General features: G+C 56.0%; 1 protein-coding gene across 1 annotated transcript in view; it reads left to right on the forward strand.

Moving 5' to 3' along the window:
- The window catches only part of RAI1 (retinoic acid induced 1), a 131,271-nt gene that overhangs the window by 35,738 nt on the left and 69,389 nt on the right, over window positions 1-26,144 (forward strand). The window contains exon 2 of the mRNA XM_055241589.2: window positions 6,605-6,740. The gene's annotated coding sequence lies outside the window, so the exon portion shown is untranslated. The remainder of the gene's footprint in view (window positions 1-6,604; window positions 6,741-26,144) is intronic.

A 26,144-nucleotide genomic window follows, 5' to 3' on the forward strand; every position in this document is an offset into this window, starting at 1 on the left:
TGGCAGAGGAACCCCAGCCAGCCCAATGTGTCCAGAGTGTGTGGCTTCATTGTAGCCAGGAACCAAGGGTGCCCAGGACCGTGCCAGGGTGAGCAGGGCAGTGCTTCCCAAGTGAGACTGAGAGAATACCCCTGCCTGCCTCTCAGTGCCTTTCCTCAGGCACCCTCTGGCACCTAGCCCTGTGGCTCTATAACCCTCCTTCTCTTTCCTCCTACCCTTCTTTCCCCTCTCCTTCATCTGCTGTCATCCTCCCCACCCCCCAATCTGTCTTCCTTTACAGCTGCCCAGTCCTCTCTTTCCCCCAGCCAGCCTCCTGCCCCCACCTGGGCCCTCTGAACCCCAGGGCCTTGCCTCTTTCAAGTTCAGCAGCTTTGACTTCACTCAGATGCTGGCGCTGAGGAAGGAAGATGAATACCCATAGTTTGGATGCCGCAGGAGAAGGAGGCTGCGTGGAGGCACAGTCACAGGCCTGCAGGCAGGGGCCATCTTCCTGGAGCCCACGTCCAGTGAAGGGTCCACAGCAGGGGTCAAGGGGGGCTTAGACTTGGATTCTGCCGTGTTTGAGCCTGAAGCTGCACTGACCTCATGGGGTGGCCTCCTGCAGTCAAGTAGGGAAGGATGGACAGACACACAGATGACAGGGAAACACTACAGACAGAAGAGATCAAAGGTCGTTCAGATCAAAGGCAGGCAGAAGATGCCTCGGTCTTGGCCCAGTACCAGCATTCCTGTGCATACCCCAGCCCAGGGCAGAGACTGAGATGTACTCCCTCTCGTCCCCTTCCCCTGGTGGGGAGGTGGCCACCAAGGCAAGCCTTCTGCTGTCACTCCAACCAGAACCTGCATGGGTCGGGGTGGGTGGGCCAGATCAGCCTCCATCCTGGAATCAGGGGAGTGGGGGCACTGAGGGGACATTCAAATGTTTGGAACATTTGAAAATGTTCCAAAAATGTAAGAGAACTTGGATCTCTATACTCCCGATGCTCTCCACCCCCATCAGCTAAAATATCAAGCTCTTTGCTTTCAAAGAAAAGCATTTTCTCGAGTGTTTTGCTCTCAGTTTCACATGGTAGCCCCAGCTTGCTCAGGAAGTACTTGGCATTAGAGGGTTTTGATGGGGAGAAAAAGGAACAGGGCTGTAGTTGTTGAAGGACCATGCCAGCCCCACGCGGGCAGGGATGCCCGTTCTGTTCCCTGCTATCCCACAGTGCCCTGAACAACGCCTGGAACATGGTGGGTTCCATAAACGTATACCAAAGGAGATTATTTGTGGGCAGTTGGTCTGGGAGACAAAACTGGATCCATGGGGGCAGGAGGGCTGGCAGCTGCAGACCTGGATCAACATGCTCATGAAAAGGGGATATTAAAGCTGGGAAACTGGGAAGGTGACTGGGGTAGATGACCCCCTGCTGACTCAGGGCACAGCTCCTGGTACAGTCATTAAAAATGGGGCCTCTTCAGCAGTTTTCTAAGCTACCACATTGGCATGAAGGGCATTAATGTGTTGGAGCAGGCACAGTGGAGGCTGAGGAGGGGCAGGGTTCCTTCCTGAGGCATTTGCTCTCCCACCAGCCCCACTAGCATGAATGGCAGATCCCAGCAGCTGCATCCATCCTTCTTGCAAGTTGCTCAGGCAAGATACATCAGCGAATCCTGCTAACCCTGCCTTCATAATAAATCCAAAATCTGACCCCTTCTCATCGGCCCCACCCTGGCCAGGCCTCATTATTGCCCACCTGGACTAGCGCAGGATGCAGGCTTCTGTGCTTCTGCCCTGGCCCCACATCTGCCCTCTTCACAGGGAGAAACTCTGACCACCCAAGGGAGAGCGTGTCCCATCCCTGCTCAAAAAACTGCAGAAGCGCCTCATCTCATTCAGTCTAAGAGCCAAAGTCCCTACGATGGTGTGTGTGCAAGCCCCTGTAGGTGTGGCCCCTCATCCTCTCTGCCCACATCTCTTTCCGCTCACTCCCCTCAAGCCACACTAGCCTCTTGGCCATTCCTTGAAAATCCCAGCCTGGCTGCTGCCTCAGGGCCTTTGCACTTGTTCTTCTTTCTGCCTGCACAGCTTTGCCCCCAGACAGCTGCATGCCTCACTACCTTCGTCTGTCAGGTGTGTTCTCAAATGCTCTTAAGTATGAGCTCTGACCACTCAGTGTAGAAAAACAGTCCCTGCAGATGCTCCCAGCCCGCTTCCTTGGCTTTATTTATTTTTCCATAGCACGCTTCACCTAAGGTAACATACTACATCATTTACTTATTCATTCTGTTTCTTGTCTGTCAAGACTAGGATGAAAGCTTTGTCTCATTCCTTGCTCTGAATCCTCAACACATAGAATGGAGTCTGGCATCTAGTAGGTGCTCAGTAAATATGTACCAAGCCAGTGGATGCAGAATTCTGCCACCTTCAAGTTACGTGACCAGGAGCAAGTGCATTTCCTGGACCTCAGTGATCCAGTCTCTGAAATGAGGCTGACTGATGGGGCAGGGAGAGATACGCAGAGATTTGAAGTTGCTGCCCCACTACTCAATAAACGTGGAATAGATGTTAAAACCTGGCCCACATCTGACCTCAGGCCTGCAGGCTTCCAGCGTGAGGGTTGCCAGACCAGGGCTGAACTTGAATGCGACTTCTGGGTCTTAGTGTACCAGCCTGGCCTGATGGGCCTCCCTGTCCCTTGTTTCCACTTGGGTGTCCCTGGTGACCTGTCAGCAAGCCTCGTCCTTGGCTGGCTCCATTGCCTGCATTCCCTAGGACCCTGCTTAGAGTCCCCAGCCCTCTACCCACCCTGCCTCTCTGGTCAACAGCTCCTGTTTATTATTTAGCTCTGGAATGGCGTCTGGACACACACTTGCATGTAAGCAGCTATTGAGATAGTGCTTGGCAAACAAAAGGGCTGACCTGTCCAGACCTAGGTTCTCCAGAACACAGCCACACCTCACCAGGAAGGACTGGGCCCTTTAAAACCTGTGAGCACCCCTACCATCCCATCAAGGAGGGAGGATCCTAATTCCCCTGGAGCAGACTTGGTGAAAGGTGAAATCAGAAGCTAGGGAGCAGGAAGCCTGCCAGCCAGGCAGCCTCCTCTGCTGGTGTTCCAGCAACATTTGTGGGTGCTGGGTGCTGGCACCATGATCCCATGGAATCCTGCCAGTAGGGTCTGATGGAGTAAGCAAGGCTTTGGGGTCCATGCACACTTAGGTTTGAATTGTGAGTTTGCCACTCCATTCTGCTGCACTGCCACACGCCATGCACTGTGCTTGGTGAAAGTGAGCAAGCAACCTTGAAATTGAGAGTCGGATGGGTTCCGATTGTGTTGCTGTGGTCTTAGCAAGTTCTTTGCAGGCTCTCAGCCTGGGTTTCTCCTCTAGGGGTTGGTCAGATCCTGACCTTGGGGTACTGTCTTGTGACTCTCCATGATACCACTTGTGGAAGGGCCCTGGTCAGGTCAGGGTTTCCATCACCCTTTGGCAGATGTGAATGGCAGCCCTGCTGAATCAAGACCCCTCCGTACCACTGCCCCAGGAGCTCCAGGGAGTCCCCAGGGAGCCAGGGAACAAGAGAGGCCCCTGGAACAAATGACAAGCTCTGCCCTTTTTTGAGACAAGCCACCCACCACCATCCCATCCCTCTACACCCATCCCCAGAATCTGGAATCTGTGAAGGGTTACTCATTGAGCTACCTGGAATCTGTGAAGGGTACTCACTGAGCGACCTCAGGTGAGTCTTCGGACATGTCCTGGCCCTGATGTTCTCCATCCTCCACCCCACCCCCATTTTATCCAGGGGAACTGTTGGCTCAAAGAAGAGAAACCTTGGGCTTGGTCAGGCTTATGGGAGGAGGGCTTGGTCTAACTTCATTCTTCTGTGCATTCACTCATTCATTGAACAAGTGCTTATGGAATGTATACGAGGAACCATTCCAAATACGGAAGATACACCAAAGAACAAACAGACAAAAATAGCTACCAGATACATAAGTATGTAAATTACGTGGTATATTAGAAGGTGGGGAACAGCATTCTAGGCAGATGGATCAACAAGTGCAAAGGTCCTAAGGTGAGAGTGTGCCTGCTGAATTCAGGAACTGCAAGGGGCAATGTGGTGAGTGGGGCAACAGGCTGGGACTGAGGGCAGGAGTTGGTGGGGACCTGATTGTGTGGGCTGTCATCAACCACCTGGGGGACTTTCTCCTCCTCATCACTCAGAAACTGAGGAGGGGAGGGAAGACATTCCAGCCAGATTGGTGATCCCCAGCAGGCATTTGGGCTTTACCATTGCCACCTTAATGGTATACACAATGTGCATCTCCTGGTTCACCCAGCAGCCTCAGGACTGAGTGACCCTGGTCCCCAAGACAGATATTGAAGACAGAGACTAAGCAGCCTGACATTTTAAATATGGGGAGCCCAGAGTGGGGCGGGGCTGCTCAGGACCTTAGGGATTCATTTCTGGTAGGGAGGGCTGCTACCAGGCTTCAGGGAATGCCAGAAAAAAGGTGCCCGAGGCCCACCTGACATGTAATGATGGGCAGAGTTGGGTGTAAGATGTATAGAGACTTTAGTATGGGCAGGGTGGGGCTTTAGTAGGTGGAGAGGGGAGATTGGGACATCACCGAGCAGCAAAACCCAAGTGTGACAGGTGGTCGGTGTGCTCCTGCCAGAGCAGAGGGGCCTGAGTAGGAGGAAGTGGAGGTAGAGGCCGAGGAGAATGAGACAGACAGACTCACTGGCCAGCGGGAGAAAGTGGTGGGACGAGCCAGGGCTGACACATCTGTGTGATCCCTGGTGCAGTAAATCCGGTAGATGGATGGACACGTGGATGGATAGAAAGGTGGGTGGATGCAGCGACGGATGGATGGATGGATGAATGAATGAATACGTGGGCGGTGAGCGGCCGGGAGAGGGGCGGGCCAGCTGAGCGCTCAATCACAGCCCCAGGGCTCAGCGCCCGCCAGCTGCACTCAGAACTCCCCTCACCGCGGCCCTGCCCTGGGGCACGTAATTACGTGCCCCCAGGGCTCTGGAGCGGCTGCTGGGACTACAGCGAAGAGGGGCCCGCGCCACCTCCGCCAGGCTCCACGCACCGGCCTTGAGCGCGCTCCCCTCACCGCCGGGAAACCTAGAGGCGCGGTTTGGCCCCAAGGTCCCCGGTCCTGCTCTTCTTTGTCTCGGCCTAGTTCTCGGCTGTCTCCGGGCCGGCCGCGACCCACCTCTCCGGGCGGTCCTTGCCGCGTGCTTCTGTGTTGCCCCAGAATCATCGAGTCTCAGTTCTCGCTGCCTTCCCGGCCAGTAGGCGTCTCCCCCAGCTGGTCCCCCAAACCCTGTGCTTCTAGGACCGCGGGGCCGGCAAGTGGCAGGATCTCCAAGCTGCGTCTCTGATGCGGCGAGGGGAGGCGCGCGATGAAGGCCCCCCTCTTCTCCGCCTTCTCTCTACGCCCCACCGCTACTACACGTCGCGCTGCGCCGCGACCCCGGTGCTGCCTGTTCGCGCCTTAAGCGGCTCTTCTGCCGCGGTGCGATCCCCGACGCCAGGATGACTGACCCCCACCCGCCAGGCCTCAGACCCCACGCAGATCCAGCCACACACACAACCGCCTGCAGATACCCACCACAGCCCTTTTCGTTAACCCAAAGCCACGCACAGGCGCACTGCCCCTACATGCTCAGCCCCACACACCCACAAGTCCACTCGCAAACAGGCCCACGTGGCCACACAACTGCCCTCCGGACACAGCCCCACGCAGGCGCAATCCCATACACACACAACCGCACACAGGCGCAATCCCACCCACGCAGTACCTCACGGAGTCACACAACCCCCCTATAAACAATCGCAGACACAACCTCACGCAGCGCCGCATCAGTCAAGCTGAGACCCAGAAACACATTCACAAGCTTGTATCCAGACCCCCCCTCAAGCCCCGTGACATTCACTCGTAGTACAGACCAGAAATATACAGCCACACTGATACACACACAGACCTAAACGCACAGCCAAGACCTCACCCGCAGGCTCGTAAGTCACTGGAAAAATATTAAAGCGTTCCCTCCCTCCCCTCTTCTATCTTTGACATACACACGCGCGCGCGCGCGCGCGCGCGCACTCTTACACTCACACCCCCCGTCCCTAAGCGCGTCGGAGCCTCGCAGCCGGTGACCCCGAGGCCCCGCGGTGAGAGCCAAGGGAGCGTCTCCCCGGCGCCCCCTCCTCCCGCTCCCTTCCAGAGCTCATCGCTCGCCCCCCACCGCCCGCCTCCTCCTTCCCTGCCCCCTCCTCCTCCTCCCTTCCCCCGCGTCTGGGGCGCGGGCTGCGCGCAGCCAAGCCCCCTCGTCGCGCGCCCCTCCCCGCGCGCGCCCCGCGCCAGCATCGCGCTTACCGAGTGGATGCGGCCACGGAGCCGTCTCTAATTACCTCCTGTCCCTCGGCGGCCTGTGAATAATGGCTACTGAGGGCGCTCGCAGGGGCTGCTAAGAAGGAAACGCGGGGCGCGAGAGGCGCGGCGCGCGCGGGAGCGCGAGGGAAAGGAGCGAGCCTGGGGCCGCTGCGAGCGGCTGGCGAGAGAAAGGAATCGTGCGAGCGCTCACATTTGTTTCTCCCAAGGATCTCATCTGGCCACTGCGTTCTGGAAGAGGCGAGAGGGAGAGCGTGCGCGAGAGGAGGGAGAGAGACGGCAGGGGAAAGGGAGACGGCGAGACGCGCAGCGCCGGCGCCCGGGAGACCCAGGAGGAGCCCGCAGGTATTGTTGGCGGCGGAGCTTTGTGTCTTCGGCGGGCCGCGGTGGGCGCCAGGGCTCCCCGAGCCCCTGGCCCGCCGCCGCGCGCAGACCTGCCCCGAGCCCGGGGCTGCAGGCTGGGGTCGCCGCCCGCCGCGGACACCCCTCCCGCGGCGCCAGGATCTTGGCTGGAGTTGCGGATTTGCCTGTTTGGGGGTTTTCCACGCTGGTTGAGGGAATCGGTCTCAGGAGAAGGAATTTCTTTCTTTCTTTTTTTTTTTTTTTTTTTTTTTGGCCGCAGTTTGGTTGTGCTGGGGATTCCCCCCTCCCTTTTCCTCCACAAAGCATTGGTGAGCGGTCTTGACGACTGTGGTATTGGCGGAAGGCGTGGGGCTGAGATGGCGGGGCTGGTGGCCGCGGATGGGGAGGCGAGAGATGCCAGAGAAGGAAGGAGTTCTGTTCAAGTTCGCAACCTGCGCCCCGAAGCTGGTTGGGCCCGGGAGGGCGATCCGCGCGCCGGATCCCGCTCCGGGCAACCGGTGGGAAACTTCCCGGGAGCGCGGCCTCCCTGGGGACTCGGCGCCCCTGACGCCTCCGGGCGCTTCCTCGGGCCGCTGCGGCCCCTCCTCGCCGCCCGCCAGCGCTTAAGGTCGCGCTCTCCCCACCCCCGCCTTCCTCCCTTCCCCGGCGGCTTCCGGATCTGGACAGAGCTGCAGGAGCGGCTTCAAACACTTCCCCTGCAGACCCCTCCCCACTCCCCGCACGAGAGCCTGCCCAGTGGCCCCCCTGCCCTGCGCCCCAGTCTCTCGCGCGGTCGAGTGGCCAGGCTAACAATGAAATCTCGCACCTCTGCCGTGGGGGGAGGAGGTCCCTCCTGGGGCTGCTGACCCTGGACTTCGGGCAGGGGGATGGGGCTCCTGGGGGAGGGGCTTGTTTTCGTTAGAGACGTCGACTTGGGATGGCGCCGGGGCAGGGAGGGGGCTGGGGGGTGGGCGCGGCGAAGGCGGCAGGCTTGGGTTCGCGGCCGGGGGTCATGGATGGCAGCCCCTCTTGGGCTTGGTGATTGGCTGGTGACTTCAGGCACGTCGAGGGCCCCTCCAACCTCAGCCTCCTCCCCTCTGGTACAATGCGGGCTGAAAGAGGTGATCCCGAGGGTGCTGTGCTTGTGTGACGAAGTGTTTGTCTCCTGCGATCCTCAGCAGACGCTGCTCCGGTGACCCGGAGATCCGGACGCCTCGCCCCCTCCCTCAGGGCCAGGAGGAGGGGAGGATGAAGGGGGAGGAGAGTGGTGGGAACTTCTCCTTTCCCATTGAGGCCATGGGAAGGGAATGCTAGCCCAGAAAATTTCTGGGGACCCCACTTCTGAGGCGGGGACTCAATCCAAGGGGGGACCACCGGGTCAGAGGCTTCCCGGCACGCAAAAGCCCCCAGATTCTTTTGCTCCATCGGGGGATGCAGAGGAAGGGGAGAGGTGGAAGAGCGAAGGGCTAGCTGGTCTGGCATTGGGGGGTGGAGAGCCTGTGGAAATCAGCCTTAATTGGATTCCCAGGCAAGCCGCCAGGCTATCAAGGTGCCCCCTCCCCTTTTTCTTCCTGGGCTAGAGAGCCAGGTCCAGAGACACCAAGCTGGCAACCCAGGCAGGTGAAGGCAGTTCCTCTCCCTACTTAAAAAGAGAATTCCTGGGGGGAGAGGGGAGGCACCTTTTGAGAGGGAGCGGGGCGGCTAGACTGTGTTCAGGCTGTTCTGTCTCTTGGTCCAGGAATAGAAAGAGTTAACCCTCCCCCAGAAATTTGTCAGCCCCCACACAGCAGGGAAACATTGTTGGACCCTCTGACATGCTAACAGCGTGACACCGGCTGACTGGAGCTAGCAGATTCTAGACCCTGGACTCCCCCTTCAAAGCCCGACAGGACCCGGCTGGGTGGTGCCTTGTTCAGGGACCTTGTGGGAGGCGGAAATCAGAGCCCAGAGAGGGTCAGGCAGCAAGGCAGTGGCCTTGTGGCCCGGAGGGAAGAGGGGTTACAAGCGAGGGCCATTGGAAACTGGAAGGGAAGTCGCCATGGGTCTGGGGTAGAGGGAAGGGAGAGGCCCTTCTACCCTTTGCCCAGGCTCCTGAGCAAGCCTTTGCCCTGCTCCCCACCCCCACTCTTCCCACACACCCACTCAGCTGCAGGCCTGGCCATTAAGGGTGGGTGTCTGACCCATAGGTTGGGCCATGAGACCCTAGTGGCTGAGGGAGGCCTGGGTGAGGCTCTGGGAGGCAGGACTGAAACCAGCAGGGATTCACTGCTGCTCATGCCTCATGGCACAACCCCCTTATTTGTAGGGCTGCCTTCCCTTCCCCAGATCTGGAGTTTACGTTTTCAAGAACCTTTTTCTTCCTATCTTCCTTAGAGCCCCCAGGGCCTAGCACACAGCAGACACTCAGTGTCCTGTATTTGTCCAGCTAAACACAGGAGTGAATGAATCAGTGATGAATGAATGAAAAGGGAAAGTTTCTCAATTGGAAGCATCTAGCCCTTGTGGTTTTTTTTAAACCTTTTTAAAATATATATTGTAAAATAGCGTTCACAGAAAAGCTGAAAAAAAAAAAGAAAAATAAGGTTATTGACAGTCTTAGAGGGCTCTGACAATGTTAGTATTTTGATGTAGTTCTTCCCAGTCATTTTCGACTCAGTGGTTGGTTTGTTTTTTAAAGACTTTGTCGTCATTCTCTATATTCAGATGTATATCCTGCTTGCTTTGCCGGCATAATGTGAGCCTTTTCCTGTTTTGTAACCAATGCTTCATAAACACCATGGTTAATGTCTTCAGGCTTTTCCAATCAAGTGGATGTACCATAATTTACTTAATATTCCCCTTTTGTCCAACATTCTGGATGTTCCTGATGAATGATGTAGTGGATATATTTTGTATAGAGAGCTTTTCTTGATATTTAAAATGATTTGCTCAAAATGCCGCTGCTGATGCTGAAGGCTCCGACTGCCTGCAGTGGGAGAAACGGCTTCTCTAGTTTTCCCTGGATAAATGGGACACTATTTTTCCTTCCCCACAACCTAGAACCTTCCATCAGAGCCGAAAAGAGCCTTGGCAATGAATCACCTATCTGACCTCCCTCCTTTGACAGAAGGGGAAGCCAGAGCCCAGAGAGGGGAAGCGAGTCCCAAGGTCACACAGCAGTTGCTGGGCTATGCAGCAGGGAAGACCCAGCTACTGATTTGCCATGTTGGTTTTTGCATCTGAAAAGATTCCTGAGGTCTTTAAGGCTGACCCTGCCCATTTCACAGATGGGGGGACTGAGACCCCAGGCTTACCCCTGGTGCCGCCAGCTGGAGCCCCAGACAGGCTTCTCCACCCTCCTGGGCCACCCCCGACTGGGTGTGTTCACAGGATCTGGTGACTACAGGCTCCCTGTTGCCCGTCCCACCTACCCATCACAGCTCCTCTTCCTCTTTGCCATCCCATTCTCCAGACGAAAAGCTGAGGATCCAAAGCAGATGCAGTGAGGGAGTGGGACTGTAGGTCTCTGGGGACCCTAGTGGTTGCGTCCCTGCACCATGCCTCAGTTTACTTGTCAGAGATCTAACCTTGGATCTGTTCAGGAGCAGAGGCAGGTGTTGGCACAGATATGAGGTATGAAGGAGTGGTGTGGGGGATGGGGTACACCTTAAAATCTCTCTCTGGCCCAAGATTCACCCCAGGAGACCCCCTGGGGAGAAGGGAAGGAGAGAGAGGGGGAAGAAAGAGTGGAAGCAGAGACAGTAGGAGAGAAAGCAAGGGATTAGAAAAGTGGGAAGGGAGTTGGAAGGAAGAAAATGGGGGCAGGATAAGGGAGGAAAAGAGAAAAAAAGATGTAAGTGAAATGAAGAAAGGAGAGAGAATAGCCCCCTCATCTTCTTGAGGGCCTCAGGGGACACCCAGGGAAGTGGCTGGGTGGCATTTCTCCCAGTGGGGGTGTCCAGCTGGCCATCTGGGTGGGCTGTGCGGGCCCAGTGGAACAGCTGTTTGGGGGCCAGAGGTGGGAAGCTCTGGCCATGTGGGTGTCAAGGAGGCAAGGACTAGGGGTGGTGACTTCTCTATTTCACTAGGTCCCTCGTGGGGCAGGTGGCAGGGCACCCCAGGGGAGAGGCTTAGGGGTGCTTGTTGGGGACAGGGTAATTATGGCTCTAATTCCCCATCAGAGGACAGGGACTTTCTGCCCCCTCCCCTGCAGCACACCAACCATCCAGGTTGAGAGAAACCTGCCGTGAGTGTGAGCATTTGGACATTTCTGCAGTGTATCTCTGTGCTTGGATGTGCCCCCATGGACATGTGCATCTGTGTGTGCATGTCTGTGTGTGTGGTGTGCCTGTGCCCAGGGTACCCAGGGTGCCTCTCTTTTTGTGGTGTGTTTGTGTATGTGTGCACATCTGTGTGCCTCTGATCCTGCTTGTATATTTCTTAAGGGGTTTGTGTGCCTTCCAGCTTGGGCATGTGTTGTGCATGCATGCCTCTGTGTGTGTGTGTGTGTGTGTCCCTGTGTGTGTCCCCTCTGTGGTGTCAGTCTCTGATCCCATTTGTGCATTTCTGGGGGGAGGGGAGGGTGCCCCTGAGCTCGGTCATGTGTGTGCGCACACGTGCATGTGTGTGCATGTCTGTGTGTGAGCACACTGTTTCCTCCTAATGGCCCCAGGAGGGATCCAGGCATCAGGCTTTTGTGCTGCTTCAAGGTTGTGGCTGGGTGGGCGAAGAGGGGGAAGGCCTTCGACAGGGATGGGTGGGGTTGAGGGAGGCAAAAGAAAATCTTAAAAGACAGTCTTCCCTCTGGTCTCCAAGGAGATCAGGCTGTGAAATGATCCGCACGTTAATTAAAAACGATTATATCCTGATTGAGCCATTCCTGCTCATATCCCCCAGCCAGGGAGAGGAAGAGGCTGAGAGCAGAGGATGCAAAATGGGATAGGGTCCAATGGCAGGGCACAGCCAGGTGGAGCCGCAGCCCACGGAGGGGAGCACAGGCTGGGGGAGTCAAGTGGGAAGGTGTTTAGGGGCACGTGCCCAAGTTTGATTAGAGCTTCTCCTTTGAATTTTAGGGACTGTCTTCCGGTGGTGGTCTCTGAGATCCCAGGAGTGGGTGGCAGCCACCCAGCCCTATGGATATCCACTCATATGCCAGGCACTGAGCTTGTTGTTTGCACAGATCCTGCAAGTCAGCACTTGTGGTTCCAGTTTTACAGAGAAGTGACGTGCTTGAGGTCATGCAGCCAGGAGTTGGGAACCCCAGAATGGACCCAGTCCTCTGACCCCGAGGCCCAGATGCCCTTCATAGCTCCTAGCTGCCCCCAGATTCCCACCATGAGCCCCTACCTCTGCAGGACCCCTGGGAGGCTGGGACCTACCATGACAAGACCTTCTCCATGGCACACCTGAGGTGGTTCCTTTCTGAGGTCCGAGCAGCACAGGGCTGGGGGGCTGCAATGTCCATTCACGTGGGGAGCTGGGTGACTCACTAGCCTGGAGCAGCCCTGGGCTGACTCAGGTCACCTTTGCCAACCTGGGCAAGGCCTGCCTCTCCCCACCTCGCTCCTCCCCAACACTGGCTCGTGGTTCCACAGCAGACCAGCCACAGGTGCCCCGCGAGGCTCAAGACACTGTATCCACACTGCTGGGTATCTGTGCCACGTCTTTTCTGGAAGGAGTCTGGGCCTGGTCACGCTGGGCCTTGCCTGGTTATCTGTCTGCTGTAAGCCTTGTAAGGACTACGGTGGTAGAAAGGAGTAGTAGTAACAATAAACCAGGCGACCCTCCACCTCCACCCCAGCATCAGGTGTTGCGGGGTTCACAAGCGTGGCAGATCTCAGCATTTGTGGGACCTGCCTGCTGCCATACCTCTGCCCACTCCTACCCACCCATGTGCTACCTCTGTGTTCCGTGAGCCCAGCTTCTCCAAGAGGAGGAGACCCACTGTGGCTTGGCCACACCCAGAAGCAAGTGAGATCGCTGGCCACGAGCGGGGGCTTTTTCTGCTTCTTTGAGCCTCAGTTTCCCCTTTGTATAATGGGGATCATAGCTTTTTCCGGAGAGGACTGACAAGAGAGTAAGGAAAACCAGGTCAAGTTTGTTCAAGTGCCTGGCAGCCCTGGAACGCACACAGAGGCCCATTTGTGCATTTCTGCACCTGTCCATCCGTTCAGGGCACTTGTGTGTTGCCACAGGCCTTGGGTTTGCTGGCTTCTGGGGAGGGACACACACTGTCACATTTCAGTGCTTTCTAGGAGACAGTCTGGGGCTCAGGTGACTGTCATCTCAGCATGAGCCTCTAGGGGGCAAAGATGCTCATTGGACCCACCTGAGGCTATGTTAGCAAAGGTAGAGTGGGAGAAGGGAGAGTTGTTGCTGCTGGGGTAGGTCCTAGTGAGATTTGCTGAACCTGGTCCCACATCTTAGCAGGAGCCAGAAACAGTATCATGAGGCATCAGAGGGGCGGGCAGAACAGGAAGTCAGCATCCACCTGTTCCCCAAGGCAGAACTGGGAGAGAGGCAGGCAGATGTTCACTCATTCCACAAAAAGCCCTTTGCACTGAAGCAGGCAGAGAGACCCTTCCTGCGCTGGGTCATCCCTGCAAGATGCCACCTTTCAGGAGCAGTTTTTGTGATGATGGTATCTGCCTTCCTGCTAAATATCCCCTTCCTGCCCTTCCCAGGACCTGAAATGCTTCCGTTAGTCACTGCCGAGGTCAGAGCATGGAAGGCCCTGATTAAAATGCAAACGTGTTACTTGGAGGAGTGATCAGAAGATGAACTCATGTTTGCATAATGCAGGGGCCACCCACCCCTAGGCCCTGCAGGGCCAGGCAGGCAGCGCTGATGAGGATGTGGTGGCTGCCTGGCCCTAATGGGGCACGGTAGCTTGGCTCTGCCAGGGCAGCCCATGGGGATGCAGCCCACGGCGCCTGTTGCCCACTGTCTCAGAAACAGGATTCAGATGTTGACATGATACTTCCTGGTCTGTATATGTTGTCACCTAATTCAGCAGTGCCCCTACGACCAGATTCAGACCTGGGGCCACCAGTGCAGCCTCCTGGCTTCATTGCTGCTGCCCAGTGATCACTGTGACCATCCTGCAATACAAGTGGGGCAGGGATGGCAAAGCTGGGGCTCCCAGAGGGGAGCTCCCCTGCCCAAGTCTAGGCCAGTGAGGCCCTGCCAGGGCTGGGGTGTCATATGAAGTGCTGTCACCAGACTGGGGGACCGAGGCACAAGATGAGACTTTGTTGGCCCAGGAGGGTAGGCTGGAGTAGGCTTTTCCAAGGGTGGCACAGGGCAGAGAGGCAGAGAAGCTTTGCCGCTGCCACTCTTCTGTGGGTGTCCCAGCCACAGGGGCCTTACTCTGGGCCCACTCGCAGCCTGGGACCTTGGGCTAGAGTCCCTGAGTGGCAGAGAGAGAGCCCTTTCTAGGCAGCAGGGCGGGCGATGCCCAAGGAGGCAGGCTCTGGAGGAGCTGGGAACTGCCAGAGCGCTAGGCATGGTGCCAGCCTGGTATGCTTCTCATACCCACCCAGCCCTTGGTAGCCCTCCTAGAGGTGAGGACGTGGGAGCAGAGGGGCCACACACACAGGGTGTCAGGACCAGCCTGAACCGGGTCAGCCTGACCCTGCACTTGGGGCATCTGGCGGCCAGGCCTGTCCTGCACATCTGATTCATACCTCCTTTACAGGCTGTGTTTCATTCCCTTCAGTCCTTCCACAGTGTCTGCTGATGGCCCCAAGGTTCTGGCCCAGATGCCCCGGCCAAGGCACCCAAAGGGACAGGGGCTGGGTCTCCAAGGGGAAGCATTTTGCTGCAGAAGGAAGGGTGTTGGCTGCAGGACACAGCATGCCAGAGGCCTGGGGGTGTGGGTGGCGAGCAGGTGGGACTGGGGAGGTGGAGGCAGGGACTGAGGCCAAAAAGAAGTCTGGGCCTTGACTGCTTGAAGGGTTTTATCTTGAAGCCAGTGGGAAAAGACGGGTGCTCTGGGCAGTGAGCATGGCTGGAGCAAAGTCTCGGCAGTGGGAACACACAGGGACAATGAGGAGAGGCTCAAGAGGATCAGAAGAGGACGCAGGTGAGGCCTCAGTTTCCTCCCTGAGAACTCCTGAGTCCTCTGGGGTGTGGGCTGGATGAGAGCAGCCTCCCTCCTCCTGGAGCTGCTGTGCAGGCCTGGAATGCTGGTCTAGGGGGAAGCAGGGACCTGACCATCTCCCCAAGCTCTTGCCTAAGCCCAGAGCAGCTTGGCCTAGCCCTGCATCCCCTGTGAGCTGAGCACTGGGAGGGACTGTTCGGTCTCGGCTGAGAAGTAGGTGATGGTCCTGGGGGACTGATAATTAAAGCTCAGCAGATTATAACTCCCTGAAAGAAAGCTCAGCACAGAGAGGGAGGAAAAGTGCCCAGAGCCTTGGCACAGGCTGGGGGAGTTGGTGGTGGGGGGAATAAGAATGATACCTGGAACCATCGTGTTCAGAGCTTCCTCTCAGTGAGGCCTCCTAGGTGCCCAGCCCTGGATACTTTGCTGTTTCCAGTCTGCAGACCCTCCTTGCCAGTGAAAGCTTCCTGCTATCCCCATTTTACAGATGAAGAAACTGAGGCTTGGAAAGGTCTGGCAACTGTGGTTCAAGGCCCATGGCTGGTAAAAAGTGAGCCTGCAGCTGAACCCTGGGCTATGTTGGGAGCATTGGCCTCCTTACTGAGAAGAAGGCACTGCTTAACTCAGACAGAGGCTGTCTGATGGCAGAGTCCTGGGCAGGCCACAGGCCTGAAGCAGGAACAGGTTGGAGCAGGGAAGACCTTAGTACCCCTCAGGACATTCCCCATGTTTGTGGCCTTCTGTCTGGGGGAGGGGGATGGGATCAAGGGTCACACTGTGGTGACTGGATCTGCCATTCACTTAGTCACCTGTTGTGTGATGCCAGGCAGGTGACGTCCTTCCTTGGGCATCTCCTCTATAAAGGGCTTGTGTTCTCCTGGGGTTTGCAGGCTTCTTTAAGAATCTCTTCCTCCCTCATTCATCCTACAGGTCCCAACTGAGCCTGTTCTCACGCCAGGAGCTCCTGGCACACTCCTCTCATCACCTGCCGGAGCTGGGCTCTATTATCATCCCCATTTGACAGAAGAGCACACCAAGGCCCAGAGGCTACTGCTGCCTGGCGGTCAGCCTTCTCCTCACCAGTTAAACCTGCTTCGTGCAGTCCTGCTGCCTGGCTTGTTGCTCCTGCCTGTTCCCTTGGCCCTGCCTGGAAGACTCTCACTCTCCCATGCCCTGTGCAGAGCCTGCCACCTCCTCTGCCATCTCTTCCACGGAGAGGCCAGGGCTTGAGCACACAGGCCAGAGGTTGTCCTCTGGCAATGCCCCCAGGTGGGCACTGTTTGGCCAGCCCAGGCTTTTAAAAATGACATTGGATTTCACATAAAAATTCTACATTTTGCTTAAAAAAAATCAGGTCGGCATTGCAGGGCCACACACCCACAGGGCACTATCGGCAGAGCTGCCACGGGGCTGCCACCTTCTGAGTCACCTGGTTCCCTGCAGTTCCCACTCATGTGCCAGCTGGGCCCTGGCACTCTGGAGCTTGCCACCCTGCTTAGACCTGGGTTCCTGCCCTGGCATCCTGGCTTTCCCTGATCCGAGGCAGATTATATCTTTGAAGCTCATCTAGTAAATGTCAAAACTGAGAAACTGATTCCAAACTGGGTCTTAGTGTTTTCTGAGAATTCTCCAGGCCAGAAAGAAAAAGAAAGGGTGCACCAGGTGCAGGACACTGCGTGGAGAAAGATAAGGAGGTGTGAAAGGACGCAGAACGCTTGGGGAATAATACCATGTTCTCCTTGCCTGTTAAGTACTTGGTTGGCAAAGCCTGAATACTAACACCAATCAGATTCTGCTTGTTCTATAAGATGATTCATTCATTCCAGGCATTCAGATGACCCACACAGCATCCCTGATAGAGCACCATTGTGGGTGCTTTTATTCTCATTTTCAGCAGATGAGAACACTGGATCTCAGGGAAGTGACATGGCACGCCGCAGGTCCCAGTAAGGGCAGGACCCTGACAAGAACTCCGACTCCTGACTCCCAGTCCAGTGCTCGTTCTCTCTAAGACACTGGAAAAATTGGCTCTTAGGTGGGCTTCTTTCTCTGGTGCATTTTTTAAAATGCTCCTTTAGTTAATATGCGGGAGGGATTTCCATGTTCTCGTACATAACCTTTTGCTGAAGTGACAACGTGCGATAAAAGGGTCCCAGGAGAGCCAGTGTAATTTGGGCTGTGAGGGACAGAGAATACCAATGCAGAAGCCTCTGCAGAAGGCCTGGCTACTCCTGGGGGCTGGGAGACCCGGGGCCCCCTCACCACCCAATGCAAAGGTCTGGCCATCTTGGGCCCTGGGACCACGTGTACATTCTGATTCGTCTTCCACTGCTTGGTTTATTTTTCTCACGTTTTTGGGTGAGGATCTTGTTTCCTAGAGGAGGGAGGTCTAGGCAGAGAGAAAATGAGCGTCCGGGACGGGGAGGGATTGAGGAGGATGTGTGAGGGCAGACGTTGAAGCCTTGTTTCTAGTCAAGTACTGGCTAGTTGTGGGGTATCAGACAAAGGGGTCCACGTAGAAGGCAAACTGAAGGGCATGTTCAAGTGCTGTTCACGCCTGCCTTTAGCCCCCAACGACCAAAAAAGGGGCTTGGCATAGTAAGACCCTCTCTCTACAATTTTTTTTTTAAATTTAGCCAGGCATGGTGGTGGGTGCCTGTGGTCCCAGCTACTCCAGAAGCTGAGGTGGGAGGAACACCTGAGCCCGGGAGATCAAGGCTGCCGTGAGCCAAGATTGTACCACTGCACTCCAGCCTGGGTGACAGAGCGAGACCTTGTCTCAAAAAAATAAAAAGTTGGGGGATTGTTAAGGAGGTTCCAGTTAATTGTGGCTGATTCTAAATTGGGAGGCCTAATAAATGGTACTTATCCTCCCGTGGGAGCAGACCAGAGCTAACCAAGGCTGCTGGGAATGGGGGTCATGGAGACAGAGCCCCTTTTCCCTCCTACCCACCTAAAGGCTCCAAGAATTTCCACTGCAGAGGTGTCAGGGACAGACCTGGTGCAGACCAGTGGGCCCACACCTGCTTCCCTATGTGCGGGTCAGCGCATGTAGGTGTATTACATGCCTGCCTGTATGTCTGCGTGTGAGCTCCTTGGACACACGGGGGCACACATCTGTGCTTGCATGTTTGTACATCTAAGTGTGTGCATATCTGTGTGTTCTGACACCAGCTTGCGACACCAGCTCACCCTCCACAAAGCTATTTCCAGGCCCCATTCCCCAAGAACAGCTGTCCCTCTCTCCTTTCCCACCTGACATGGGGCAGGGAGGAGAGAATCTGTTTGAAATCTCAACAGGACATGGGCTTTGCACCTCCAGAGAGCAGGACTTGCTTGTGTGGACAGAGGTGACATAGAAAGGTTTCAGTTTTCATCCAAAGAGAAACTTTCTTTTTTTTTTTTTTTTTTTTTTGAGATGGAGTCTTGCTCTGTTGCCTAAGCTGGAGTGCAATGGCATGATCTCAGCTCACTGCAACTTCTGCCTCCCGGGTTCAAGCAATTGTCCTGCCTCAGCCTCCCGAGTAGCTGGGAGTACAGGCTCCCACCACCATGCCCAGCTAATATTTTGTATTTTTAGTAGAGATGGGGTTTCACCATGTTGGTCAGGCTGGTCTTGAACTCCTGACCTCGAGTGATCCACCCGCCTCAGCCTCCCAAAGTCCTAGGATTACAGATGTGAGCCACAATGCCCAGCCTTTTTTTTTTTTTTTTTTTTTTTTTTTTTTTTGAGACAGGGTTTTCGCTCTTGTTACCCAGGCTGGAGTGCAGTGGCGTGATCTTGGCTCATGCAATCTCCGCCTCCCGGGTTCAAGTGATTCTCCTGCCTTAGCCACCCAAGTAGCTGTGACTACAGGCATGCACCACCACTCCCAGCTAATTTTTTTTGTATTTTTAGTAGAGTCGGGGTTTCACCATGTTGGTCAGGCTGGTCTCAAACTCCTGACCTCAAGTGATCCACCTGCCTCAGCCTCCCAAAGTGCTGGGATTACAGGCGTGAGCCACCGTGCCCAGCCAAAAGACTCACTTCCTGTCATTCAGAAGTGATTTAGAAGTGGCCTGGGCTGCTCCAGGAGGTAGTGAGTGCCCCATCTTAGGTGGGTAGGTGTGCAAACAGATGCCCAACCTGTGCCTTCCTCTCTTTTGTGGTCCCTTCTAAGCGCAAAGTGCCTAAGGCTGTGTATCTCCTGGCGGCAGTTCTGAGGCGGCCCTATCTTGCCAACCCAGCCTGGTTGGAGGGACTGACAGGGCTTCTGCCCCTAGGTGTCCCCTGAACTTGGCCCACAAAAGGCCTGAGGAAGGTAGGGGACTGTGATTGTGTGTGTGGTGTGTGATGTGTGACAGTGGACTTGTTTGTGTATCTGTGTTATGTGTTTGCATCTGTGTATGGTGTGTGTATTTGTGCAGGTGGGGCTTCAAGGGTTGAGTGTGGATATCCATGTTGTGAGTGTGCATTGCGCATGGCCCTGGAGGATGGGGGGACATTTCTGGGCTGTGTGGGTATTGACTGTGAACTGTGAGTATGTGCACTTGGGCCAGTGGAGGTGTTTGTGGCTAGAACGTGTCTGCAGGGAGCTGTGCTGAGACCCCCACCGCCTCCATCCTGGTTCATTCCTTCCCACCCCAGGCTCCTCTCATGGCCCCTGCCCCCAGGTCAGACCTGGGAGGCTCTCAGTCATTCCAAACCCTGACCATTCATGCTCTCCCTCCCAGAGACCTTGACATCTGCCAGCGCTGCTCTTGACTTTGTCCTTGCTCTGGGATAAGAGCAGGCCCAGCAGATGGCTGAGAGGTCCCAAGGAACAGAGGAACAGGTGGGGAGGAGGCCCAGGCACTGCTTAGCTTCTCTGTAGATGTAGAAGGAAGTGGGTCTTTGTGTTTCTGCAGCATCTGGACCAGATGGAGAGACCTTTCTGGAGATGCCGTGCACACTTCCAGATATGAGCTGGAACATTTCCAGAAATGGAATGTTTTTAGAAAGGAGACATGGTGTTTCTGGAGACAGGATGGTGTTTCTAGAGAAGAGATGAAAAGCACTTCTGGAGGAGGGGCATTTCTGAAGATGAAATGAGAACATTTCTGGAGATGGGAGAGGGCATTTTTGAGGAGTAAAGATGAGGCTTTTCTGGATTCCGAGCATTGCTAGAGATGGAACATTTCTGGAAATGGAATCTTTCTAGAGAGAAACTAGAATACTTCTGGAAGTGGTGTGTTTTTGAAGATGATGCTGGAGTATTTCTGGAAATAAAATAGGGCACTTCTGAAGATGAGGTATTTTTGGAGCTGAAATGCAACATCTCTGGAGATGGGATGTGGCATTTCTGGAAGTGGAACATTCTTGGAGTTAGGGTGGAGCCTCAGTAGACCACTGGCATTTCTGGAGATGGATTACATTTGAAGATGAGGGGGAATATTTCTGGAGATAAGATGGAGCATTTCTGGAAATGGAACATTTTGGAGCTGGGGAATTTCTGGGTTAAAATGAAGCATTTCTGGGGAAGAAACAGGTCATTCTCAGAGAAGGGACATTTTTTGGATTGAGGGTGGGACCTTTCTAGGGAAGGAGTTTTCTGAAGATGAGGGGGTCATAGCTCAGCCTGGCTGTTTCAAGGCCACTTGAGGAGGCAATAGGGGAGGGGCTTAGGGGCCCAGAGACCCCACCTGTGGTCCTTGTTTTGCACATGGCCCGAGGGAGGGTCTTGCCCAGACTCACTCCTGCTGAGCTGCAGAGCGGGCTTCTGAGGAACCTTTCCAGAATGCAGCCTTTGCCAGCCCCCCAACCCCCGGCCTGTGCTGGAATCCTACCAGAGGGAGGCCAGAGCTGCCCAGTCTTACTCTTGTGGTCCCTACCTGCTTCTGGTGGGGTCCTGGCAGCCTCTAGGCTCGCCACAGGGCTAGGCAGTGACTGAATGGTTAAATTTAATTTAATTCAATTTTGTCAAGCCAGCTGAGGCTTGCTCCCCAGCCCCCTCTGCCAGAAGCCTGCACCTTTCCTCCAGTCCCCCGCCCCACATCCCCCTACCGTGGGGATACCTGAGGCTGGCCTTATTGCAGCAGACAGATGGAGGGGGGCTACAAGGCTGAACATGGGCAAGGGTCCAGGGCCCTTCTCGGGCTCAGCCTGATTTCAGGGCGGGGGGCCCCAGCCACCTCCGCCTACTCCAGAGAAGTTGAGGCCTGTCACCACTTGAGCAGGCCTGGAGCCCCAGAGTAATTATTTCTCTTCCTTAATTGAAATTTCAGCCTCAGTGATCCAGCCTCAGAAGTGTAAGGCAGGCACAGAGACCCTGCCCCTGGCAGGGGGAGGGGGCGCCCCCCACCCTGGCCCCAGAAGGAGGGAGGCAGTGCCATCCCAAGGGGGCAGGTGGCTTCACATGCTGGTGGTGGGTGTGAGGTGGACGGCTGCTGGTCAAGGAGGCAGGGTCAAGGGAGCCATGGGCTCAGGCCAGTATGGCAGCTGCTGTGGGAAGGTTGGGCCTCTCCCCGCCTCGATCCCTGACAGAGGAAGGTGAGGGGGTTGATCTAGGCTAGGGTAGCATGAGGGAGTGAGTACCAGGAGACTACTGCCTCCTCCACATCTGGCTGGCGCTGAGGGGTGGGCTGGGGTGGGTGAGGGGCTGTGGTGCGAGTAGGGCGGGCTGGCTGGCGGCAGGCCCAGTTCCTGGTTCAGGGCTGGGTGAGGCGGCTGGCCTGGCGGGGCGGGGCGGGGTGGGGTGGGCAGGAGGGTGCAGCTGAGGAGCCTGTTTTCCCTGCTGCTGCGGTCAGGCTGGGAGGAGCCTCCGCCACCTGGGTGGTCCCTGCTGCCCCACACGGCCTTGGGCCTGGCCTGTCTGCGGGTGAAGGCAGGGGCAGAGGGCTCCAGGGACCAGCAGGAAACTGGGAGAAGCCATGGGCTTGAAATGAGCCTGAGGCCCACCCCTCCGTGAGCTTCTCAAGGTGGCTCTGAGGTGCTGGGGTAAACGTAGCAACTGCCAGCTTGCAGCTGTGTGTCTGGACTCAGGCAACCCAGGCGCCATGCAGGAAACTGCTGTACTCACTGGACCCTGATGGGCTGCAGAGGGCCAGAGAGTCTACTTGTGGGCCCTTCTGGGTCTCAGTCTTCTCCATCTGGGGAATGGGTTGGCTTAGTGAGAGTTTTCAGGCCTGCATTACCTTCAAAGGGCTCAGTGATGCAAGCATGGGCTGTCCTCCCTGTTTTTATAAATACACGGGCCCCAGCCTTCCCAGACAGCCCAGCACGCTGCCTGTAGTATCCTGGGGAAGGGCAGCAGCTGTCATCAGTGTTATTTCTGAGGTGTGTTTTCCTGGCACCCAGGAAATTTCTGTCAGTGGGAACAGACTGCTCAGGGCCTCCTCCAGCCCTGAGGAAGACAAGTTGTATGACAAGGGAGACTGAGGCAATTCAAAGTGAAGAACGGGAGCGAGGCCACCTCCTCCGTGCATATTGCTCACACACTGGGGCAGCCCACACACTGGGGCAGCCACATGCCCAGTAAAGGCTCTCTTGAAAACCGTGGAGATAGGAGCCAAGCTCTGCAAGGCCCTGACTAGCTCACCTGACCCCTGGCATCTCGAAGCTCACAGCCTGTTCTTAGTGGGGGTGTGGCTATGGCTGCCCTCCAAGGAGGGGAAGACAGAGATGGCTGGACAGGATGGGACAAGCCAGCCCCCGGGAGGTGGGGAAGCGAAGGTGGGTGCAAATGAAAACACACGATCCCATTTGCAGTCCATTTGCTTAGCAGCCCTGACTGGGAGGGAGAGAAAGAAGAGGGCAGAGCAGGGAGAGATGGGGAGGTATAAGGATGCAGAGAGAGAATCTGGCAGCCAGGGGTCAGGGAGCCTGTGGCCATAGAGCCTGGGATGCCTGCTGCTTACTGGGGCTGTGGCCCCTCCTGCCTTCCAGAGCTAGGAAAGCTTTGCTCTGTCTCAGCTCCAGACACCGCATCCCCACCACACATTCCAGCACCTACCTGCTTCCCCTGACCTCTGGCTGCCCCACAGACCCCATCCCTACCTCCACTCCTTGGGGATTTTGAGGCCTTACGCCACCACTCCACTCTGAGCAGGCTCAGTCTCTCTGTGTTGGTGGTGGTGCGGGGTGGTGAGAGTGGTCCTGGAGCAGTGGGAACTACCCGGAGGCCACCTGGGGTGGGTCCCAGGCACCAGTCCAACCGGCCAGTGGGCCACGGGGGCTGACCTTGTTGCCTTGGGCCCAGATGGAGGGCAGCGGTGCTCAGCCCTTCCCCCAAGCACATAGAGCCGCTGAGCTGACATGACTCACCGTGTGGCAGCTCCCTCTCCCCACTGGCAGGGGGGATGGAAGCCTCCAGATGCCGCAGCCCCGCCCTGAGGGAATCACAGGCCAGGCTGAGCCCTTCTAAAGTGGGGATAGCTGGGGATCAGACATCAACGTCCATTGAAGGGGGTGTTCACCTGCATGGGGTAAGCCCTGTGCCTGGGGCTCTGGGCTTAGTGCCCAGCTAGGGCCTTGGGAGACCCTTGGGCTTCTCTGTGCTCAGGGGGAAAGGAGCAGTGCAGCCTCTAGGGGTCCTGCCTGCCCCAAGCTGTGCTGGTGGTCCAGGCCCCCTTTGGGGAGGACCCTGGCCAGGGGTCCCTAGCTCCTCCTCTGTCATCCAGAGAACCCTTAGGTCCCAGGGGCTGGTGGTTTGCCTCTTCCTCAGAAACACTGCCCGGAAGGCTGGAACCCCAACACAGCCACCTCTGGAGAGTTGGGGGTCACCCGTCTCTTCTTTGCTCCCCACCCACCCTGGTGGAAGTGGTTCATCTGCTCTGAGCCCTAAAGAGGACCAGGTGGGAAAGAGGCCTGATGCCGTGCTGGGGGCTTCGCATAGGTACAGGCACTTCTGTAAGGTTGCTGTGTAGGGCAAGAAAACCAGCTCAGAGAGTGAACGAATTTGCTCCAGGCCACGTGGCCATCAGGTGGCCTGGCTGAGGTTTGAACCTGTCTTCTCAGAGCAAAGCTGACTTGGCTGCACCTCCCTGGACTTCAGCTTTCAGGGAGGGAGGTCCAGACAGCAGGAGCCTGGGGGACAATGCTATTTTTTATATTGATTTTTCTATTGACCCCCACCCTGTTGCCCATCCCGGCAGGCCCCAGGACAGATCCCGTTTTGGTTTTCGCCAGAACAAAGCAGGCTCTGCTAGACCTGCCAAAGCAGATACTTCCTCAGAGCAGGTGAAAGGAAACTCAATCTCGTCTTTTGTTACTCAAAGAGGGAGTGAGGGAATGGCTTTGCCCTTGAACAGGCAGGCCGTGGGCGGGTGGGAGGGGTGGGTGAGGACGTGTGGGGAGAGGGCAGGGGCACACATACCTGAGCCGAGACACCACCCCCGCCCGCCGTCAGAGCGTCCGGAGTGTGGTGACCATGTTAGTATTCAGCACACGCACACACACACTCACGTGTGCAGGCACACACACTCACACACTTAAGCGCACACATACACGCACGCCTTTCTTTTCCGTCTCTCCCCACCACCCTCCTGAGTCCCCTCTAAACCAGGGAGGCAGCATCTGACCAGCAGAGAAAAAAAGAGAGAGAGAAAGAGAAAAAGAGAGATTAGTGGGAACAAAATCCGATTCTGGAGTTACCTTAGTTACCAGCTCCTAATGACTCACAGGGCGGGCTCGGCCACCTTCCTGAGCAGGGGGACCCTCCCTCCCGGGCCCCTCCATCACCCCATGAATAAGACGGGGCCCTTGTTCATGAGTTCTGCCACAGGAAGGAAAGAATCAAGGACTTTTCAATAAGAGAGAACTCCCTGGGTGGTTTTGAATAGTTGCTTTTTGTGTGGCAATGCGGGACTCGTCCTCGGCTCTCTGCCCCGGCCGCCTCCCTCAGCCGGCTCTGTCTGGAACCGCCTGCTCCTGGGTCTCCAGATGGATGAGCTTGTTTCTCCGGGAGCTCAATCCTTTATTGTTCCTGCCTTTCCCCTCCTGACACCCTCAGCTTAGCAGAGGCCACAGGCAGCCTTTGCGTCTCAGGAAAGCAAGAGAATCCCCGAGGTCGTTCTAAAAAGGCTTAAAGCCCGGGAGTGGGGCTCAGCGTGAAGGAAACAAAAGCATACTCCCCACATCCAGGGTGCTGGGCCTGTCGGCCAGGGCCAAGCTCACGGCTGTTGCTTCGGTGCCAGTGGAAGGGGAATGAATGGAGGAGAGACTGGGTGAGGGAGATGACGATAGAACAGGAGGGAGATGGGTAAATCCGTTTTATCAGACGCTGCATATCTTAGGAGAGCACATTTCAGCTCTTTTGGCTTTTGGCAAGCTGGTCCTACCCTTTAATTTTCTAATAAAAAGGAATTACGTTTGCTGAAAAGGCAGTAACCAGCTTCATGTCAGTGTCTCTTGTGGAGACCGTAATTCCCGTCTTGGGTGCCTGCCAGCTCTGGGGTGGGAGGTGGGCTTCTGTGGCCACAGGTGATGATATTCAGGAGTCAAGGGGCAGGGACGTCAGGGCCCACAGCAGATGCCAGGCAGTGCCACATGGCTTTGCCCTGCTTGCCCCACCCTGGCCTGTCCACTCCCAGCCCAGCCTCTGATCATGGTTCCAGGCTCACCACAGACAGGGCTGGCAGAGGCTCCCAAGACTCACAATAGACACTTAATGAATATTTGTGGAATGAATGAAGGAATTCTTATTGCCGAGGCCTGAAGTAGCAGGCAAGTTGCTCAGAGGGTCAGATCTTGGTTTGAATGAATGAATGAGTGAATGAATGAAGGAAGGAAGGAATGAGTGTTCTCCAGAGTCTGAAACTATCTATCTGGAAGGACTAACCTCCAACGAACCTCACTCTCCCTAAGCTCTGGCACTGAATTCACTGGAAACTTTGCCAAAAATAATATTCCCTCTGCTTTTAACAAATAATATGCACTCATTGTTTTAAAAGAGAGAGAGAGACAGAAGTGTGTGAAGTCGGAAGTTCATGTCCACGCTGTCCCACACCTGAGTCCCCAGAGCCAAGGGTGGGCACCTTTAGAAGGTCCTTTAGACCTTTCTCCAGGCTCTGGGAATCCCCTGCATTTCTTATCTGGTTTGGGGGTCTTTGCACACGCACTGTTCTGCAACCCTGTGGGGTCCCTCAGCCATCCCTGTCCCCAGTGAGATCTGGATGTGGTTCAGACCTCCCTGGGCTGCAGAGTGTCCCTGCTTGCTCTCCAACCTGGGAACAGGAGCCAGGTATTTATGTAAGTCTCTCTGGGGTGAATGTAGGAAAACGTTTTTGCTATTACAACTCCCTTCATTCCAGTCCCTGATTTATTGATTTTTGAGACAGGGTCTCACTCTGCAGCCCAGGCTGGAGTGCAG

This window comes from Symphalangus syndactylus, chromosome 14, assembly GCF_028878055.3.
Source record: "Symphalangus syndactylus isolate Jambi chromosome 14, NHGRI_mSymSyn1-v2.1_pri, whole genome shotgun sequence".
NCBI lineage: Eukaryota > Metazoa > Chordata > Mammalia > Primates > Hylobatidae > Symphalangus > Symphalangus syndactylus.